Genomic DNA, 6779 nt, shown 5'->3' on the forward strand with positions numbered 1-6779 from the left:
TAGCCACAAAGAGTCCTCATTTAACAGATAAATAAGATTTTTTAAAAATAAAGTGTTGTGATTGTAAAATTTAAAAATTATAACCTCATGCTAATGTATACGGTTCAGATGAACTAAGCCTTACTGCAACAAACTAATAAAAAAAATCCATTTAGTTGTCATAAAGAGAGAAGAGAATTTACACTGAATACGCTTGATAACTCTCTACTAAAGAATCTCGTATATTTGTTGCAAAATCCTCATGTTTGGTAAAATACAGTATATAGCAAAATTTCCTTGTCTCCTTTTTGAAATTTCATTATATTACTTTGTTGACTGCAAGAAAGCATTGGACAACGTAATGTAATGTCTTACGGTCACAAGGAATTCCCATAAGTTATGAAATGCTAATTGAAAGAATCCATGAACGGTAAATGTATGAGTACTTTAACCTAAATTCAGAAACCATTTGATCTGTCAACTAGGGTTCATCTCCATCAGAAATGGTTGAGGCTCTTAAATATTGACTTTGACTCCCCAAATCTACACGATATTCTGAAAGATCGAAGTCTGCAAGTGTAAAAAAATAAAGTCTCATATAAGAAATGTAAAATTTGAAATTTTTGCTTCATCCTACAAGTGCGTTTGAGGAGAAACTGTTCTTCAAAGGATCCCGTGGTTTCCTTAGAGTAGACGTTCATGGGTACTTAAGGGTCCTTGGATTTTGGAGGCCGGGCATCGGGCTGTCAAGTGTCGACCGACTAGAAAGTAGAAACGTCCCTTTTGCCTGTGATTTCTTTGAGTGCTGGTAACGTCGACGAGTGTGGAAGTGATATATGGAAAATTCGATGTTTTGTTGTATTAATTTACATGGTAAGATGGTTAATTAAGACTAGCTTTGGATTAATCTAAGTAATAGAGACACGGCGGGTACCTATTTCTTTTGAAATTGCAGTTTCATATATTTTGGTTGCTTTAGGTACCTAGGCTAGGCTACCTACTATACTCTGATTTTTTTCATCTGTCCATCTGCCTATGGTGTTTGTGTATGGCAACACTGCGTCCCGGTAAATAGTTACGCTGTGTGAAAGTGTTAGGTTAAATAAAAGGATATCTGGGTGTACATTTGCAACTGAAAAGTTTTAATTTACTGTAAGCGAATTACACCGTTAATATTCGAAATAGGATATTATTATAAACGTTGAATGTAAGCTAAATGTAACTATCTAAAGCCCGGGACGCAGTGTTACCATACAAAATCACCACAGGCGGATGGACAGATGAAAAAAAACAGAGTAGGTAGTACCTATACCTACCTAGTAAGCTACTACCTACCTAGGCTATTAACAATTTAACGCTGGGGATGGGCAAGGTCTGATTTATTAGGGTGGGGGTGCCCCTAGACCGTTGACTTGAGGGGCCCCTCTCATTTAAGGGCAAGCAAAGAGGGCCCTTAGAGCTTTGGGGTGGGTTTCCGGGATTTTCTAGTTGGGCACCCCTACCCTAGGTTATTTACTAGTAATTTGTGTTTTAATTATACCTTTCCAAATATTTTTTTGGAGATGCAAGACTCTAGGCCATAGCCTAGTCGCCCCCCCCCTTAAATCTGCCTCTGGGGCTGGGATATGAACTGGCGGCCCTTCCACCCTCCCCCCATTCTAGACCCCCTCGTAACACTTAACACTGGAAAGGCCCATGTGAGGAAGTTAGGGTGTCTTTGGTTAAAATAGCATAGAGCAAATGACAGAGCGCTGACAGTGGCTACCAATCCCAAAAAAGCACTTTAATTATGCCATTAGGTATTTCATGATTAAGGAAAAACTTTCAAAGTAACTCAATATATATTGAGGTCATGGTGTTCTTGGATGGGCCACAACTCTTGACTGATGCTCACGGCAGCGAATTAAATTACTATCGGGAAGGTGGCTGCATTCCACGATCGGTGGCTGCTATATCGCCGCTCAGTCATTTACCGTTGGTCTTCGTATTCTGAAAAGTAGCCTAAGTGGTTTCATACTTTCAACTGTCAGGGCCAAATTGAATTTGGTCCATATTACCTGAGCTTTGACCCCTCAAATTAATGATCTGGGAACCCAAATGCTACTAGATTAACAGGTATTTCTACAGAAGCAGTCCGCACGGACTGCAAGGAACGAAACCGCAGATACGACAACCACTAGGGATTGGGGCGTCCAATGTATTTCACCATGTTTAGTACTGGCCCCTGGAGGTTAATTACAGTCGTCCGAATAAATATTCTTAAAATTCTTGTTCAGGCGCCTCAGCGGCGTGGTTGGTATGGTATTAGTGTCCCACCTCGGTGGTCGCAGGTTTGATTCTCGGCCATTCCATTGAGGAGTGAGAGATGTTTATTTCAGGTGATAGAAGTTCACTCTCGACGTGGTTCGGAAGTCACGTAAAGCCGTTGGTCCCGTTGCTGAATAACCACTGGTTCCATGCAATGTAAAAACACCATACAAACAAACAAGGAGGTAAAACTGCATTGAAAAGCTGCAATTGCCAGTCTAGACCGCCACAGATAAGTACCCTAGATCTACTACCTATTTCCATCCACCTGTCTCGGTCAGAGATATGTGGGATTGAAATTAGATAGTTATATAGAATTATAGAGGGATAGAGTCAAGGGTCATTTCAAGATTAAAAAAAAAAAGTAAATTAAGAGAGTAGGAGTCGGCTTGATAAATCTATTACTATTCCGCGGCAGCCTAGACTAGGGCAGTTGTGGTTTTTCTATGCAGTTTTAGGTAGATCTAGGGTACTTATCCGCAGTGGCCTAGACTATGGCAGTTGCAGTTTTTCTATGCAGTTTTACCTACTGAACAATAATTTTAAGTAATATTTATTCGGACGACTGTAATTAACCCCCCCCCCGGGGGCCAGTACTAAACACGGCGAAATACATTGGACGCCCCATTTTGCTAGTGGATGTCGTATCCACGGTTGCATTTCTTGCAGTCCGTGCGGACTGCTTCTGTAGAAATACCCAGTTTTACCTCCTGAACAAGAATTTTAAGTATTTATTCGGACTGTAATTAACCCCCAGGGGCTCGTGCTAAACATGACAAAATACATTGGACGCCCCAATCCCTAGTGGATGTCGTATTCGTGGTTACGTTCCTTGCAGTCTGTGCGGAACTAATCTTTAGAATTATCGTCAGCTTGTTTATAATTATGGTTTTGCATGTTGTAATGATTTGTTTTTAAGTATATAAATAAAATTTTTTCTTTTACAGGTGGTGTTTGCACAAGAGGAAAGAGGTGGTTGCACAGGTGCAATATCTACTTCGATATTTAGAGTAACACTGACATTGAGACTTAAACTGCAATTATCGTTAAAATAATGTTTTATAGTAATTTAAGTCAGTAGTGGTGGTTCCCAGAGAGGCATGAAAATCTGCAAATGACTTTGCTTTGTAATCAGTTATTTAAAAATTTGATTTATAATTTATTTTAAATACCAGTTTTTTCCAACACGTAATACAAACCCTCGGTCCTTTAACATATGGAATGTAATCAGCGGCAGCTGGAACCGGTCGTAAGATTTTGAACAAGGTGGTTCAGTAGTTAACTGCTTGTCCGGTAGTCGGGTGTACCGCCCGGCTGGAGGTGAAGCTTCCTTTTGCTTTCGGCCGCCATCGGAACAAGACTTGCCCTTTGCCGCTCTGCCTGCTGTGTCGTATGCTTGGTTACTTCGTTTCGAAGCCATCCTTCAATTACTTTCTCTTTAACTTCGAGTGCTTGCTTGAGTGGAAACTTGTAAGTACTTTCTGTTTATTAATTGTATTGCCCGTGAATAGTGTGCAATAGATTCCCATGAGCCAGAGAGACCCCCCCCCCCCCTACCCCCCAGTCAGCCGCAGATTGTGCCCTGGTGTGGAGGGCCATAGGTGTGGGGCCTTTAGGTCTTATCTTTGAGGTAGACCCTCATGATTTAGGGTAAACAATCACAGACGATCCACAATCACGCTGGACTGGTCTTATTCACTCAATATTTAATTGGTGAAACAAGAATACAATTACAGGCAATCCCCGGGTTACGACGGGGGTTCCGTTCTTAGGACGCGTCGTAACCCGAAAATAGTCTTAAGCCGGAACGACACTTGGAAATATGCCTTAAACTAATAAAAAGTTAGAGACCTTACCTGTGTGACATGCAAGTATTGCATGATGTGTAGTGTGGTTATTTCAATGCCAAAGGATGGTTCTTGAAGGTATATAATCTTTATTATACTCTTGTGATACTATAAAGCACAATCTTAAAGTACTACAAAGTCCTTAGTCGACTTTAATATACGTACACTAATACACTACTAATCCTTAGGTTAGATTATACACTTATACACTATGAAAATTCTTGAAGTATCCTTAGGTACACTATGGAAATTCTTGAAGTATGTAGTATAATCCTTTGGTAGTACATCCTGGAGTACACTAAAATCCCAGTCTGGTAGTTCTGGAAGGTAAAAGTATAGCACAATTAGTACAAAATTCTACACACAGTCCTGAATGCAATATGTAAATTATAGATATCAAGAGTAAAAGAGTTAATGTATGTTAATTAATTCCTTACTTTTAGTTTATAATTCCTTACTTTGAGTTATATCAAGAGTAAAAGTTAATGTATGTGAATTAATTCCTTACTTTTAGTTTAAAGTTGTCGTGCTATGTAACCCTGGACAAAGTTTTATGTGGCCCCATAGCCTACATCATTCAGGGGGTTCTGGGATTCTGGAATGTACAAAAAATAATTCAGTAAGTCCTCTATGCATAGTAAGTTACATACAGTAATATGCACCATACAGTGGTTTAACATCAGATATAACATGTAGTATAAAACTTAATTTAGAAATTCCTTACATAACTTACCAACTTTTAGTGAGTCTGAAAGCTGTTACCTAGGTTGTGGGAGATGGAGGTGTAGAGCATTCATGTGTAGGAAGCCTGCAATGATACGGATGCATTCCATACCTAACTTCAGTGTGCTTTATCACAGATAACAGGCTATGATGATGGGCAGTCTGGAATGAAGAATTAATATTAAAGGACAGTATGTAACCACTTAGGTGTACAAAATTTATTGTTCCATAATTAACAATTTACTGTATGCACACATTAAAAACAACTGAGAATTCCCTACCTTCAATAAAATGAAGACATGTAGGCTATGTAGAGGTCTGGTTTATTTAAGTCACAAGGCATGTCAGTCTGGAATGATAATGTACATATGATTAGTATGTATGTTACATACATAACATGGTTATTACATATGTAAATAATAAAACATTAATAAAAATGTCCTTACCAAATTCTAGTGGTTGGCTTGCTTACTGCGATGGGCATATGGTACATGAGAGTGGGTGGCTGGGCTATGGAGTGGGATGGGCAGGTGCTTGGGAGTCTGGAATGATAAAAAATATAATGATAGAGTATGTGTGTACTACTACTGTAACTACTGCACATGTTATTACTGTTTGACATATGTACAGACAATATAAAAAATGAAGAATTCTTTTACCTGAAGGAGTTGGAGAGGTGATACTACTCTTATCAACTGATTTGGGCTCTGATGAGGGAACATCTAGATCTGGAAAGAATGATGGGGTACATATGTGTAAGGTGGATGTAACTGTAGCATATGTATGTACGTACACTTTTAATGAAATTTCTATTAGCAATTTATAAAATATTTTATACACATTTGTTAAGGATTCCTTACCTGATGAATAGGGCGAGCCATCAAAACCATGGAAAGGCTCAGTGTCATCTGGGTCGCTGTCACTATCAAAGGGGTCTGGAATGAATAAAAGAATAAGGTTATGCAACATCAAACACATTGTACCACTATGTAGTAGTGTATGTATGCCATAATGTAAACAATTTCCAACATGAAAATGAGAAAAATGAAATTGCTTACCTGATAGTAGTGCAGGTGGACGGGCTGCTACAGAGGGTCCAGGTAGTACAGGGGGATCTGGAACTGTCACCACTTCTGCAATAAAATTACAAATGATGAAAATTACGTAATGAAGTTACAATTTACTCTAACATTTAGTATATGTTACATTAAAAAATTAACACATTTTATATACACTGTAAACACAAATTAGTACGTATGTAAAACAGTTCAGAATTCCTTACCAGGACTAGGAGTGGGAGGTGGTGGTACTGGAGACTTGTGAAAGAAAGTGTCAAGCCTGGACTGCACACTTCTCTTCGTCTGCTTCTCCTTCAGGGTCTCCTTGTAGAAAGTTACCAAGTCCATAATGCCACGTTTTATTTTGTCAAACCTGGCAACGTTAGGGTCTTCTGCCTCAAAAGAAGCCAAGGCTCTCTCCAGATGAGTAAAACCCTCTTGACGAGCCTTTCATAGTTAATGACCTGGCTTTGGCTCTGGTGCCGCAGCCGCCGCCTCAATCATTTGTTGCTCCAGCTCAAGCAGGTCCTCTGCTGACAATTCCTCTCCATGGGATGCCAGCAGCTCTGTTACATCAGGTTCAAGATCTAGTTTCAGCCTCTTGCTTATCCCTACGATCTTCCTCGTCACAGTCTCGACGTCTTCTGCCTGGTCAAAGCCTTCAAAACTGTGCACAAACTGTGGACACAGTTTCTTCCAGGCCCCATTTAAAGTGGTCGTCTTCACCTCGTCCCAAGCACTTGCAATGTTCTTCACTGCATCAGCAATGTTGTAGCCCTTCCAGAATTGCTTCAGTGTCAACTCCTTGTTAGCCTCTATGGCCCTCAAAGCAAAACGTATGGTCCTTCTAAGGTAGTAAGCCTTG

At 39.7% G+C, this 6779-nt stretch overlaps 1 long non-coding RNA gene across 1 annotated transcript; it reads left to right on the plus strand.

Annotated features, from left to right (window-relative positions):
- The first annotated feature begins 715 nt into the window (after positions 1 to 715).
- LOC135204359 (uncharacterized) lies at positions 716 to 3492 on the plus strand. Its single transcript, XR_010312189.1, has 2 exons — positions 716 to 852; positions 3234 to 3492. It is a non-coding gene; the product is annotated as an uncharacterized LOC135204359 (long non-coding RNA).
- Positions 3493 to 6779: the final 3287 nt, after the last annotated feature.

This window comes from Macrobrachium nipponense, chromosome 24 (assembly GCF_015104395.2).
Source record: "Macrobrachium nipponense isolate FS-2020 chromosome 24, ASM1510439v2, whole genome shotgun sequence".
Classification (NCBI taxonomy): Eukaryota; Metazoa; Arthropoda; class Malacostraca; order Decapoda; family Palaemonidae; genus Macrobrachium; species Macrobrachium nipponense.